Source organism: Lutjanus erythropterus, chromosome 2 (assembly GCF_056507025.1).
Source record: "Lutjanus erythropterus isolate fLutEry1 chromosome 2, fLutEry1.hap2, whole genome shotgun sequence".
In the NCBI taxonomy this organism is placed as follows: Eukaryota; Metazoa; Chordata; class Actinopteri; order Lutjaniformes; family Lutjanidae; genus Lutjanus; species Lutjanus erythropterus.
Window position 1 is genome coordinate 4,206,934 of NC_139318.1, and position 14,783 is coordinate 4,221,716.

The following is a 14,783-nucleotide window of genomic DNA, read 5'->3' on the forward strand; positions in this document are numbered from 1 at the left end:
GTATAAATTTGGACTTTTCCTTGTATTACTTTTACTTTAACTACAAGGTCTGGGTAATTCTTTCACCTCTGCTATTTTTTCTGAAACAGTACTGCATGCCTACTTGACCGTCCGGCTCGGTTATAGAAAATCCGAGGAGCACTTGAAGGTATCATGGTATATGCCCCTTTGCCAAACCCCTTTTTACGCCTGTGGAGAGCTGGGCGCTGAGCGCAGCACCAAACCGTTCCCACCACTACTTACCGGCTACATGTGGAGGAGAAACCTGCTGAGTGAAGCCAAGCAGAGCAAAGAAACTACACAGCGGTACTTTTGACTGCGCGGAGTAACTGCACTGATTTTGTTTCTTTTTTAACCAGGACGTTGTGCGTGTAAACAAGTGAAAGTTGGATGCCCGAGAGGAAATTTTGCAAGTCTGGACTGAACGACAATGGAATTTGTGAGCTCATAACCTCGAGAAGTAACGTTATCTGTCTGCGTACACAAGCACCGGCTGCGGACAAACTGGATAATTTACAGTCAGTGAAACCGGTGAAAAGTTGCTTCACTCTGTGAACCAGCGTTTGGAGCGAGTGACTGAAGAGTTGAACACAGCAAGGTGAGCGGCAGTCTGGACTCTGTAGTCCTCCTCTGTTACTACTCTTGTTCTTATTTATCTCAGTTTAAATTACAACCGCGTATGTTTCTCTACTTGTTTCCACCTGAATCACCGAGCTTCTGTCTCGTGAATATAAGTATAAATGAAGTCGTAACGTCATTAGAACAACTTTTCACTAGTTTAAACATATTTCGTAGGCATGGTCTAACTCTTGGCAGCTTCTTCATTAAGGCTTTTGCTTATTAACCAATATTAGCCTCGGTAGCTAGCGCCAAAAAGCGCAATAACTGGTGAACAGAGAGCCTCTTCACTTGTGTTAGCTAACTTATCCAATACACAACCTCTAGGCGTCGTCACTCCGTGACTCTAGCATCACTAATGTTCATTATTTTGTAGGAGGTGTGACCGACGTTTAACGCTAATTAAATGGTAAGTGATGAAGCGAAGTCTTCAGCACTGGCATGTGAGAGATAAAGTGTCAAAATTCTCAGTGTTCCTCAACGCAACACAACAACTGCGGCCAATGTTACCTCCACTAGCCGTGGACCAGCACTCTGAGCAGCCAGTGCGACTCTGGGATATTTCTAACTTTGCACTTTCTCTCCAAATCAGCATTTTCTCTCGACCGAAAACAATTGGATTTTACACCGAAATAGTCACATGTTGTTTCTGTAACACTCACCAAGATTTATTTCTAACTTTGGTGAATGAGGATTGTGTGATTAGCAGGTCGGTCAGGTATAAAAATGTAGTTTTTAATCAAAGTATGCTCTTTTTGTCCAGAGACTAACCAATACTGGATTTTAGGGGCAGATGCCATTGTTAGGAAAAGCACTGAAACAGTAAACTTTCACTGGTATACTGGGCTGATATCGGCCTGTCACAGCTACATTGGTCTATATCAGTATTGGCATATATGTTGTCTGATCTGCATCAATAATGAAACCTTTACTTGTCAGAACGCAGTGCATATAGTGTTTATTTGTTAGCTTTATAGGCAGTATTTTTTGTATATTTCATCATTTTTCTAAATCCAATATTGGTCAGATCCTAATATGAAAACCGAAAAAAAAAAAACAAATGTAAAAATGATCACTTTCATGATATGTTTGCATATTGGTCAACATATATGCCAATACTGATATAGACCAATATAGCTGTTATAGGCAGATACTGGACGATAATATTGGCCAACCAATATATCAGTCAGGTTTTATTCCTGTATTGTGAGTGCCAACTTTGCAGGACAAGCCTAATAACTCATAAAACTGTTTTGCATTGTATTTTGTAGAGTATTTGTGTTTGTCCATACAGAACAACAATAAAAGGTTAGTATTAGTATTCTGTTCATAGAAAATACAGTAGACTACATGTGCATTTTACAATACAATTTGATTCAGAAAATCAGCTGAAGAACAAAACAATACATCAAATGACTTAATTACATCTTAAGAAATATTTTAATTTAGTAAGATTTATATGAGTTGAGTACTGTATTTCAATCAAGGATGATTACTCTTCCATTACAACATTTAGCTGTCAAAAATGCTACCTTCATAGATAAATAACTGAAAGTAAAGGCAGTGCAAGTCAATATAAGCAATGCAAAATCACCAGCAGAGATTAGTGCTGTGGCTAATAACATACTTTTTAAAGTCAGAGGTCAGATGCAGGTCTTTTACAGTAACTTGTGCAGCATTTAATTGTTGATTAAAATACACTTGGTCAAACAAGTGTCATGGCCGACAGTTCATCAGAGGGGCTGCCAGCGAGAGAGTGTGACCTCCTGTGTTTTTGTGTCCCATGGGTGATGGTCTCCTTTCACAGTTTAGTGCCTTCTTAAACCCCAGCCATCTGCTCCTATTGCCTCATAACAGAATTGATGGCTTAGTGTAAGCCAGGAAATGAGATGGAATATCCCAACCCGATGATGATGATGATGATGATGATGATGATGATTGCTCATTTATTTTGGATTGTCTGTAGCACTGGGAAAACTAGGATGTGCCCAGACATTGCACATGCTCACATGATTGTCTGCACTTTTATATGGAAACTTATTTTCAGGTTTTCAAACTTATTTATTTTTCGTTTTTTTTCGTTATTTATCTTTATACAGTTAATCCCTACAAATATTCTTTTCAAAGATTAACATGTTTTGAGAATTAACTTATTTTTGACAGCAGTGTGAGCCAGTGGAGCTGCACTAAAACAGAAGGTCATCTGGAGCCTTGTAACATGGTTAATTTTGTGCTGGACCCAAATCAAATTATCCCTCGTTTAAAATGAAGATCGGCTGCTGCTACTGAAAATTGGTCAAGTGTGACAAGTTATAAGTAAAGCTTTCCACTGCTTCTACAAGTCAGAGCTGTGGTTCATGTCAGACTATGAGTGTTTGCAATTAGAAAGGATGTTTAAGTGAACTCTTTGAGGCTTAAGTGGAACACATGTTTTCATTGCCCCTGAATGAATGACTGTTTATTAGCAGGACTAGTAGCCTGCACGTTTGTTGTACTTGTACCTGGTTAAAGTCAGACACCAGCACCCGGAGCTGTCTGGACTTGTAAAATAACCTTTGGCCTTGTGTATAAATGCTGTCATTATGGTGTGTGCACATTTGACCCTCTAAAGGCTCGACCTGTTCAGACTTCAGACGCACAAAAATGTAATTTTAAAGAGGTGTCAGATAAATGAAGAGAACTATTTGTTGTTTTAATAATTTCAGTCTAGACAACCTACAAAACACTCTTATTGTCATAAAGGAAAGTGAAGAAGAATTTCTGTCTGTGGGATGTGTCAGATGCAGGGTTACAGCAGCATACTAGTTTTATGGTCTACTGTAGTATGAAAATTGATGGTTATCACAGCAGGTACACATCTACCATACTGAGTTTATTGTATCAGTGTTAGGACTGAACGATATGGGTTATTAATAGGGCTGGGCAATATATCAATATTATATTGTATCGTGATATGAGACTGTATCATGATAGATTTTGCATATTGTTATATTGCCATATGGCATAAATGTTGTCTTTTCCTGGTTTTAAAGGCTACATACAGTAAAGTGATGTAATTTTCTTAAGTATTCCCTTTTGACTTTACCCACTTAGTCATTATATCCACATTAGTGATGATTATTTATTAAAAAATCTCTGTTTGGAAAGCACAAATAGCCATCCCTATAGTATTGTTGCAATGTAAACGTATTTGGTCAAAAATGTTGTGATATGTACTCATTTTATCACCTCAACTGCTTCCATCCCTTTGATGTCAGTCACAATCTACATGATCAATAATTATCAACTGATATGAAGATTCACAATCGTGATAGGTTTTTCAGCCGTATCGTCCAGGCCGTGTTCTAAATAAAATCTTGATATGTTACTGTTCTACAGTATACAATATATATTTCAATATACACATCCTCTATAAATTCATATACTATAAATTCTCAAATAGTGCAAATGTGATGATTTTATAGTAGGTCTGGGCAATTTGGTCCAAGAAAAAAAATCACAATATTTTTGATATTTATTAATTTTGCAACAATATTGTAGGGATGGCTGTTGGTGCTTTCATCAAGTACTATTAACACATTCAGGTTTTTGATGAATAATCATCATTAATGAGGACTGACTGGAATGACTAAGTGGATTAAGGCAAATCCTAGAACAGTCTGGTAAGATCAGAAAATGACATCACTTTACTGCAATTCAGCCTTTAAAACCAGGAAAACACAACACTTATGCTGTATCACGATAGACAATATCTAGTCTTACATCACGATATTGATATGTCTCTGTATTACCCAGCCTTAAGCAGTGTTAATAAAAGTGTTGAATTCTGTTTGGACAAAAAATATAATAAAGCATTTTAGGGCTCCAACTAACAAATATTTTCATTGTTGATTATTTTCTCGATGAAGAGATTAGTTGTTTGGTCTATAAAGTGTCTGAAAATGGTGAAAAAATGTCAACCAGTTATTTCCAAAGCCCAAGATGATGTCCTCGAATGTCTTGTTTTCTCCACAACTCAAAGATATTCAGTTTATTGTCATAAAGGAGTAAAGAAACCACAAAGTATTCACTTTGAAGAAGCTGAAAATAGAGAATTTTGATAGTTTCTCTTTGAAAAACTACTCAAACTCAAATTATCAAAGTAGTTGGTGATTAATTTAGTGATCAATTAATAATTGATTTTCTGTTTAGTCATTGCAGCTCTAAAGCATTTGTTCATGTGTGTGGAAGTAATTTCACTTAGCTTATAAGTGGCAACTTTGCAGCTGTCAGCATTTACCAGACAGGATTTGTGACAGCTTAGGTGGTAAAATGCCTCTCCAATAAACAAGATTCACCTCAAAATTCTGTCACAGTCAAGGTGCCAAAGGTTAAAAGGTTAGCAGGGGGGTTGGGTGTTGACTGGTCTTGTTTTCTTAGTCTGGCAGCTGGAGGGACTACAGGGAGCATATGGTGTCAAAGCCTCATTATTACCCCGTTTCCAACCAAACAAATGTCCTCAATGCAAACTTTTCTCATCAGCCGAAGTGAAGGTGCAAGGGCAAACGTTGTCTGCGAGGATAAGGGAACACTCCCGTCATTTGTCTCTCTGAGCATCCGTTGTGACATTTATGCTGTCGTTCTGATAATGAACAGGTGGGGAGACATCAAGGATAGACTGAGGGTTTGATAAACTGTGACTGGCTGGTGATGGCACTAGCTCATCGGCTTGGGCGTTGATGAAGTATCTGCGAGCATGACACAGTCAGGACAAAGCTGTCACTGCAAGGTGCCAAGTCAGATGTGATATAGAGAAAAGTAAAGAACGAGTTATGCCCAAACAAATCTGGTTGGTTTTGTCCGACCTTTCTGGAAGTCAAATGTGTGTATAGCCCTGGAGAGCCACACAGGTAGGAAGTTTCAAAAACCGACCTTCACATAGAGAGCAGAGATGTCTTGTCTTACCTTATCTTTCTGCTGGTATACAGTGATAATGTTTCACATGCCTCTGAAAAATGACAAATAGTTGTGCAGAGTTGGGTTGGTCCAATCCCAAGTTTTAGAAATGCCTCTGATACAGCCTAAAATGCTGGATTGGTTATCTGCAAGTACATGAGTCTATGCACTGATCTGATATCATGTAATTTATTAGCCCTGAAATGGGACCCCGCTACTTCACAGCAGTGTCCAAGTTTTTTATCCTACAAACTGTTGCATGGCATCAGTCTCAGATTCGTTTACATGTGCTTCCACATGAGATCACGTGAAATCAAGTCCTAGGAGATCCAGTGTAGTATAGAAAGGCCTGGCTGTAACGTGGAGCACTAAGATATTTAATAGTCAGTGTTTTATTATGAACATCTAATTTCAGTTTTACAAGAAAAGTTGCAAAAATGTTTGTAAATGAATTATACTATAGTTAGAAAGAATGAAAATTTGACAAAATTGGAATCAGCAGATCAGACCCTTAAAAAATCGGAAATTGGAAACAGACAAGAAAATTGAAATCGGTGTATCTCTATTGCACAGCGACTGACCCCTAGTGGCCTAAGCTGCGTACTACAATACAGCAGCTCCCTATCAGTTTAATAGAAAGAGAAGTGTATTAATGATGGTATTGAAAATCACACTGTTGGGATTTCTTAACTGGCATACTGTATTTGAATGCACTGGTATGGTTTGGTACTTGATCAGAACATCTCTAATGTAAAGAATGAAAAAAGGTGGCTTAAGAGAGAACGTCCAACCTCAGCTTTCTCACCTCTGTACTGACAGCTGGCAGTTAGAATCATGGAGTGAAATGCATTTGACTGTCAGAGTGTTTTTGAAAAAAATGCATAAATTGCCAGCCCTAGCCCCCCCCCCCCCCCCACTCCACCACTGTGATGTTGGAAAGGTGTAGGGGAAGGGGGTCTCTGAAGCTACTCGACCAGCACCTGACAAGCAGTGCTAATGAAGTATACTGGCAGCTTTAACCTCCTTCCTCTGTGATAAACCTACTGCATTTTGAAAAGAATACACCCATGGATAGTTTTGAAGTGCCAAAGTGACAAAAGTCTTGTCAGATCATCAAACTGCGCCTGATAGTCTCCTTCTGCACAGCTTTCTGATATCAGAACTGGCATGTCTATCAGACAAGCATGTCTATTTTGCACAGCAGCTGGCCAGATGTGTAGAGGTGTAAAAGTACGGAGTCTTTTTTTCATTCTTTATGTGACTACCGCTGTGACTTTTTGTGCATCCAAACTGAGTGCAACACCATGAATGCTTTCAAGGAGAGGCTGCATGAAAGTGTGCAGCTTATTCTGTTTTAGCAATGCTGGAACCTCGTAACAGCTACAATGTCTGTAGACACTTGGTGCAACCTAGTTTGGTCTACTTTTTAAGCATATTCCAGCCTTTACATGCTAGTATCCTAGAATCACAAGCATCTCCATCTTCTTAATGGATTCATATGGACCAGAAACTAACAGGGGAGGTCAGCTGACCGCAAATCTTTGGAGTGAACATTGTCTCTGACCAGCTTTTATCTCGCCCGTTGCAGAGCTCGATCACCCCAAAGGGGATCAAAGTACAAGTTATCTGGAAAGGGCAGCTGAAGATCGACGTGCGAACGCTCGGCTTGCCCGGCAGGGGCTAAGGGCCTCTCTACTCCCATGGCCAGATTAAATACTCAATTTAATTATGTCACTGAGCATTAAGTCAGTAACCTTATCAGAGTGGTCTAGCTGTTTAATGGAGCTTTGTGAGCCAACAGATGCACTAAGATTAGGGACAATATGCTGGCGGTGCAAACCCTGAGCGGAGGGATAAAGAACGGGCACGGAATCTGATACACGCTGCCCCTCCTACTTATAGATGCCACCACCACCACGCTGTAGGACACCTCAAGATAGCAGACATTAAATATAGCCTTGTCTGAGGACAGTATCTCAAAGTGTCAGTGTAGTGGGGGAATGATTTGAAGATGTTTTCATGCATCATTTAATGAAATTGGTAGTTTCTTGCTCTGTGGTATATTGTACACTTGTTCTATGCTGTAGTAGAGGTCCATGACATACTCATTCATGTTTATGTTCATATTCATGACATATTCATGCAGTGATTATGCACATTTGTACATAAACATTGAGATGAAAGTAAAAAGATAACTCAGTGGGGGTGATTTTGTTTTTTTGCATATTGATGTTGAGTTTCAGGCTGATTGAAATAATCCCCTAAAGTCACACAGCACCATGAATATATGATGGTTTCCTGTCTGTTTTTGCTACTGGGGAGGCCGTTATGAGATGCACCACTGTTCCTGGAGACGCACATTTGACTGGCTGCCCTCTCCAGTCACTGGTAGTTCCACTCACATGCGTTTTGCTTACAGTGAGCATTACAACTGTAAGCCACAAACTGGACAGGATGAAGTAACGCTCTTTCTGTGTCCATTATCTGAATCAGCAAAGCCTTGATTTTTTTTTTTTTTGGGGGGGGGGGGGGGTTAGGTTTTTCTTTGATAATAAGAGCAGTGATAACATTGCTAAGGATTCTCTAAGGATTTAATTAGACAGGGTAGCCTGTTCATTATGCAGATATGTAAATGGAGACCCAGATACACACAGTGCTGTGGATTGTAAAATAGATTCAAGTGTTGAAATCCCTTTGAAGCAGCATGTGAAGAGCTCTGTAAGAGTGTGAATTATTAACTCATCAGGGTACGCTGCATGCTTCAGTCACATGCAGCTCATGGTGTGTATATGTGTGTGTGCTCTACAGTTGTTCTGTCATGAATGAAGCTGGTGTTTGCCTAAGGTTAGTGTTGAACCAGGAGTACACGTGATGTGATGGTTTACCGAAGAACAGTTTCCCCCTGAGCTTGAACTGGAATGACTAAGAACTAGAAAATAACTCTTTTACTCATTAATATCACTGACATACATGATGCATGAAGGCATTGGTATGTCAAACTGAACATGAATTAGAATGAATAACTATAAGAGTTGAGCACCATTCATATTTAAAACAACACGGTACCAGTACCTGGAGTTCAGTACTGGTATATGATGGTACCTTTTTCGGCACTTTACTCTCTCTGTTGTAACAAATTGTAATTTCAGCTGAAAAAAAATATGTCAAAGCTTCTCCATTTCAACAATATTATTTATTTAGAACATTTTAAACATTAATTTAGAACATTTAACACAACCTGTCCCTGTAACCTAGCGTGTCTGGGTCTGTCACCAGGGCAAAAGTTGTTGCTGTTAGTATTGTTGCTACTGTAGTGCTTGCATAATGTAATAATTTCCCCTGTACAATTCACATACTATATACTAAAGTGTTTTAGCATACTAAATAGCATGTTGGTAAGGAATTTTGGCTGTGGCTGGTGGCTGAGTGTTGGCTAATTCTAGTAAAAATGCTTAGCTAACGTCCTCCAAGACAGTGAAAAAACCCAGTGATCTCAAACAAAAACTTATCCAATTTTCTGATTAATTACGTGACCATGCTGAAGAAGTTGTTGATGTCTCACCTTAAGTTTTACTGTCCATGTTAGACAGTATTATACTTTCCACGTCTGTGTGACATAAATTTTGACATCAGAGGGTGTATGCATAGGCTCTGCGAACATCTGTCTCCCCCCAAATTTGTTGTTACCATGTAGACTAACTTGTCCTTATCTATGATACTCTCTCACCCAGATGCATGTTCACATACCCGTTGAATTTGGTTTGTACCCTTAAGTACTGAATTTGGTACCCAACCTTCATTTCTGTAATGGGGCTTTTCCACTGGCACTTTTGCTAATGCTGAGTCAAACCAAGATGCTCTGCATTTCCATTCCTACTTACACTGTGCCGAGCCGTGCCAAGTCATGCCTGAGATGGACCTACTTTGGAGTGGGGCCAAAACAAGCCCAACCCACCTCCACCTCCTGGCAATGTCTCGCCTACTGCAGCCAACCCATGGCAACTGCCTTAACCAAGTTTGTGTTGTCATATTCAACTCATCTCTGAGCAAGAGAGCAGAGAGAAAGACATTTCGGTTCTTTCAAAACTAATCTCTGTGGCTTGAAGTTGAGTTTCTCTCCTGTGTTGCTGTTTTTAGATTCAGGTATCTGCTGTATTTTACTGTCATGCTTGCTTTCAGCCATACAGGAGTTGTTACCACTGATGAAAAAAAAAAATCCTGGTTTTGCTGCTTCATAATAAAAGCTTACACAGGACTTTCATTGTGAAAAATTTATAGGAAGTGCTTGACTCAAATTAAGCTGCTTGTCTTCAGTTAAAAGACAGACCTTCAAGTGAGTAGCCCTGTTCTAATAGAAATACTAATTGTGGTGTACTGGGCTGAGTCAAACCGAGTCAGGACATGTATATAGAAAAGAAGTATTAATATTTAGGTTTGCAAATCAAAATTCAAGTAAGTACAAGTATACCTGACATCTTCTAGACAAACTTTCTTGTATTGCTGTTTTACTTTTATTTTAAGCAGTGGAAAGGTTTTAGTAAGGAAATGCGATGGCTCCTCTTGCTCCATTGCTCACTTCTGCCGGAGGGCATTCAGCATGATCTGATCTGCTCCTCGTTTCCTGCAAACATCCTATCTTCTCACTCAGATCCTTCTACAACATCCATACATCAATCTCTTGTGCAAAACTCACACAATTTCATCCCATCCTTCCTGTCTGCAATTCATCGCTCCTAACTCAACACCTGACACTTTGAGCAGCTCTCATTTTGTCAGTATTCCCTTGTGCCTGCCTGCATTCATGCATACCTACGCTCGCATATCATTTCCCATCTTTCCGTGGGGCTGAAGCAGCCGTCTGTAGAAGGCCCTCAGAGAATGAGGCCCGGCTGGTGAGATAAGGTGACATGAATGAGAAGGGCTTTGTCACCGCACTGGCTATGAGAAGATGAGACCTGTACCTGGGGTAGGTGAGGGCGGAAGGAGTGCTGAACACACACCAACATGCACACCGGTGTTCTTCTGTACTTATGAGGCCCTTCGGTTAAAGACAGTATTCCTTTACTCTTAACCCAAGCTTTAATCCTCTCTACTGTCTTAAAGTGGAGCCTGATCTAAATCTGATATTCTAATTTTAAACCCAGATCAATGCCGACACAAGATTAGATAATGGGTTTGTGTTATAATTTTTCTGGACTGGAAACTCTCGCTGTGTGGGGCTGGGGATTGTTCCAAAAGCTTTTAATATGTGTGCCAGAATGATGAAATGAGCAGAGACAGATTCCCTTCCACGGTTCACTGTTAATGTTTTTTTTCACTTATACGGTCAAGAATCTATGTGCCTGATGACAATTTTTACTTGCCCCTGTACAAATTGTTTGAATTTTTTAGCAGTTATCACCTAACAACCAAGACTTAAGTTAATTGTCATTAGAACTACATATCAGTATTCAATACCTTTGATGTATCGATTGAAATAACCCAGTGCCGAGTGGAATCTTCTCTAGTCAAACGATACCTGCAGACAATCCTTTTGACATCCAGATCTAGAAAAAAATAAGCATTTCTATGGTTTCACTTGATAATAAGAAAATGAAGAACCATGCAAATGAAGAAGAAATATCCACATATGAGAGGCTGAAAGTAGCATAATAGTTAAACTTTTTTTTTATATATATATGTATAACCTCTTGCCTTGCCACTTTTCTTGGTGGACATGGCATCTTATTTGCCCTGGGCGAGCCTTGCTTTTGAGTCCTGCCTTCTGCTCCATTTTTTCATCGAACAAAATTGGCCAAGCCTCTTAAAAGCCTCTTTTTCTTGACAGAGAAACCGTACAAGAGTGGAAAAAAAATGGCTAGAAATGTAATGTACATTAGGACACATTTGATAAGACAATAAGTAGACAAAATCTGACTAAGAATTTGGTTCCAACCGTCTTTTTGATTCTGTACTTGTACCTGTACGATTTTGATTCTGTACTTGGCTCACAGTCACACTGCCACGAGTATTTAGGTTCAATACCAGCTCTATCACCTCCATTTTGTTGCAGACTTATTATTGATATGTTGTAATAAATATCAGTTTTCACTGTATGTGTAGATTGCAGATGACTACAACATGGTCAAACCTGTTCCTCAGGTGTTGCTGTTTCATACTTGGTTAACACAAGACACATAGCAAAATCGTCATAAAAATCACATTATTTCACTGATCATCTTGGACTCATGATATCTAATAGCATTAAATTATTTGGCGCGCTGCTTTAAATGTAACTTTCTAACTCTAAACTTAACATACTGTTACTCTTGCACAGTAGTAGAGTAGAGGAGTAATATAAAGAGTTAAAAGTACTGCTGGGAGGCTGCACCAATAATGAAGCAGCTCTATAAACAATTGACTATTGATCATATCTCTTTGTAGGCAATACCTCAAAAAAGAAGGAAATAGTTGATGCAAAATAAAATAAAAATAAACTTTTTTTAAAACTTGTTTTTATTATGCTGATACACTTTGATATGCAAATATAGATGGGATGAGCCCCTTTGATGAGGAAAAACACATTACCATGAAATGTTGACTAATTGTGTTTAATATTGCATGACAGTTAGAATAACATCAACATGGAATTATAATGCTGGCATATAGATAGAACGGGGTCCAGTATTTAATTTGAATACTCTATAGAGATTGATAAAATATGCCTGATCAGTATGGGAGGGTCCGGTAAAAACTATGTGGCATAGATTGACCACGTGGTGAAGTGTGAGACCTTTTATGAAAAGCATATCGTCAAAAAGAAATTATTGTTCCTTTCAATCATTTTCAATTTTCTTGTACCTGTAACTTGGAGCTTCCTGTAATCTTAACTTTTAAGAACCTGCTAAGACTTTTGCACTAAGTCCTGGATTGTGGATCTACAGTACATCATTGAAATGCAGGGCCAGCTCGGCTCCATCAGATAATTAAATTGTTTTTATACACTGTTTGGTAGATGAGTGAAGTAAGTGGTTATGGAATAGATAACAATGTTCGACATGGAGCTGATACTGATTTGCTTTTAATATTTGAAATGGTCATCATGGCCAATGTGTAGTGTTTTTGCACCTTGTGATACTTTATTTTTCTATAATCTTGTTATGTCTGTGGTTGTATCCTCATTTGTGGCAGATGCTGAGAGATCTTTTTCTAACCTCCCTCTGATGACGGCCTGGACAGTTTTGTTTGACCAGCACATGTTCTTCATTTTACAAATTATTGTTTCTCTTGGTTGATACAGATGCAGTAGTAAACTTGCTGAAACTGATCATATATTTACCTTATATTTTGTATAAATTAGGTGGAACTTCATCATCAGCCTAATTCCATCAACTATATAATTTTGAAAATGCTAAAAAGTGGGCAAGGGGTCAAGGAGGGGGTTCGGCCAAGGGTGCACAGGACAATCACTGTAGGGGGCGAACCAACCATGTGGCAGCCTGCTGTTTATCATGGTAGCGCCATCAAGGGAAAGAATTCTCTCCAGCAGAGCTTCTACAGCCATCAAATGTGCCAAAATTGAAAAATACTATCTGGAGGGTTAGCAAAAAATGGTATTTTTCATCACCAAGGTTGCCTCAGTGCTTGCTCTTGGTGGGAAACATCTGGATTTATAAAGAGTATGGTCAAGACCTGCTCTATTTGCACAGTGCCCTGAGATAACTTTGTTAAAATTTGGTGCTATCTGTAAAATAAAATAAAATACACTTGAACTGAATTGTAAACTTCTGTACAGTCATATAATTTAGTTTACAGCTTAAAAACATGTTTAAGTGTGTGGTACCTCTTAAATAATAATAAAAATGTTACATAAAAGAATGTTTAAAAGCTTAACTACAGTAACCTGTGGTTCTGTAGGATGTGCTATCTTGAACATGTAAACTTGATATGTCACTTATCAAAGTATATGTTGTACATGCTTTGCAGCATAATTTTCCACCTAACTCAAAGACTCCCAGGATTTCACAAATTTCCTATTTGCATTTCAGGATAATCTGTTTTTTTGTTAGTTGAATCAATCTGCCCCTTGGTTTGTGGTACAGATGGGGTAGTCAAACTTTTACACCACATCTGGACATGCATCGTCTGTTTCTGACTGTAACAGCAATGTTTAATATTTGTTGCAATAGTTATAGTTAAACAGTTATTTATGTTGGGGTGCACATTTTGCCCCTATTTTTTATTTGTTAAAAAGTGGTTGCTACTGAATTGGTTGCCAATTTCTGAAAAAGGTTGCCATAGGCAACCTGGCAACAGTGCTCTGTGCAGCTTGACTTTTTACTATCAGCAGCTCTGCCAGAAATCCATGAAAGTAGCTTGAACTTGCATTTAGTATCTCCTCCAGAGCAGCGCCCAAATTTAGTTCCACAATCCCATCCTCAAAGTGGGCGGAGAACAGTGGAAACAAAAGCAGAACCAGAGACAATGGCTACATGTTCCATTCCATGTTGTTAAGTCCCTTCAGTGGAAAACGACTGTTTGGCAGCGCGGATCAGCACCACATTGGAAAATGGCAACATGTGAAGAACTGCCAATAATGCCCCACCCCACAAAAACATCCATGCTACAAAGGTCTAAAACTCCAACTAGCTCCCACAGCTTTAGAAGTCCGTGAACACAGCACACACGTGCATAACCACACACATTTGTTCATGCACTTTGTGCCGCACACGCCTTAGTTTTTGGAAAACTGATCCAGAATCCATAAACAGCTTGGGCTTTGATGGTTTCTGCTTTGGCATTTTTTGCTATTGCCTGCACCTGTACATTCCTGTGCATTTTCCAGAGGATGCTGAAAAGTGCGATTTTGCTTGTAGTTTGCATGATTTCTTTTTTTTTTTCACCCCTTGGTGTAAGAAATTTTGCTTGCACACAGTTTTTGCTGTGCTGGGTCTTTGCAGCTTTGGAAGGGGTGGTCTGCAGGTCTTGTACCCCCTTCTGCTTCTCTCAGCAGGGGGGGAAACGGGGAAAGTGGCCCGGCCTCCTTTGTTTCTTTTGTTGAAGAGGAGGCTGAAAAGACCAGCCAACCAGAGAGGAGGGATTTTGAGGGGAAAAAGTGGGGGTTAGAGAGGTGAAGGCGTACCTCGAGGAGAGAGAGGGGGGAGGAGAGGGAGAGGAGGATGTGAGAGTGTTTCCACCCCTGTCTGTCAGTCGGAAAACAGCTGGTGTTTACTGCAGACTCCTTTTCTGTC

General features: G+C 39.3%; 1 protein-coding gene across 1 annotated transcript in view; it reads left to right on the plus strand.

The window, feature by feature from the left end:
- Positions 1-551: 551 nt before the first annotated feature.
- The window catches only part of plxnb1b (plexin b1b), a 159,706-nt gene continuing 145,474 nt past the window's right edge, over positions 552-14,783 (plus strand). Inside the window, exon 1 of the mRNA XM_084726514.1 lies at positions 552-598. The gene's annotated coding sequence lies outside the window, so the exon portion shown is untranslated. The remainder of the gene's footprint in view (positions 599-14,783) is intronic.